Source organism: Mastomys coucha, unplaced genomic scaffold, assembly GCF_008632895.1.
Source record: "Mastomys coucha isolate ucsf_1 unplaced genomic scaffold, UCSF_Mcou_1 pScaffold12, whole genome shotgun sequence".
Classification (NCBI taxonomy): domain Eukaryota; kingdom Metazoa; phylum Chordata; class Mammalia; order Rodentia; family Muridae; genus Mastomys; species Mastomys coucha.
Window position 1 is genome coordinate 70,373,039 of NW_022196894.1, and position 633 is coordinate 70,373,671.

Sequence of the window (633 nt, forward strand, 5' to 3'; positions counted from 1 at the left end):
TTCAGGAAGAAATTGGATGAACATCGCTTAAATCTGCTACTCAGAAATTTCACACTATAATGCTCATTGTCCCTCAGAGGTGGCTTTTTAATCATAACGTTTTATTTCAGGACATTTCAGGCTTATACTGCTCGGGGGGCACTTGTATATGTGAGATACACTGGCTTCTGTTTCTAACCCTTAATGCTAGCACATATTTATCCCAGTCACTGACTAAATATTTATATGTTGGTAAGTCTTTTTTTTTTTTGGGTTTTCAAGACAGGGTTTCTCTGTGTAGCCTTGGCTGTCCTGGAACTCACTCTGTAGACCAGGCTGGCCTCGAACTCAGAAATCTGCCTGCCTCTGCCTCCCAAGTGCTGGGATTAAAGGCATGTGCCACCACTGCCCAGCTGACCAGGTGTTTTGTAAAATATTCCCAACTTTGGATTTGTCTCTCTGTCTTTGTCTTTCTTCCTCTGTCTCATTCTCTGCCTCTCTCTCTCTTCCTTCTTCTCTCCCTCTCTCCCTCCCTCCCTCCCTCCCTTCCTTTCTTCTCTACCTCCTCTTCCTCTCTGTCTCTCTCTTGTTGACCCTGAGACAGAACTTTAGAGTGTAGCAATTGGCAGTTCTGTTTCAGAACTCACTTTGCAG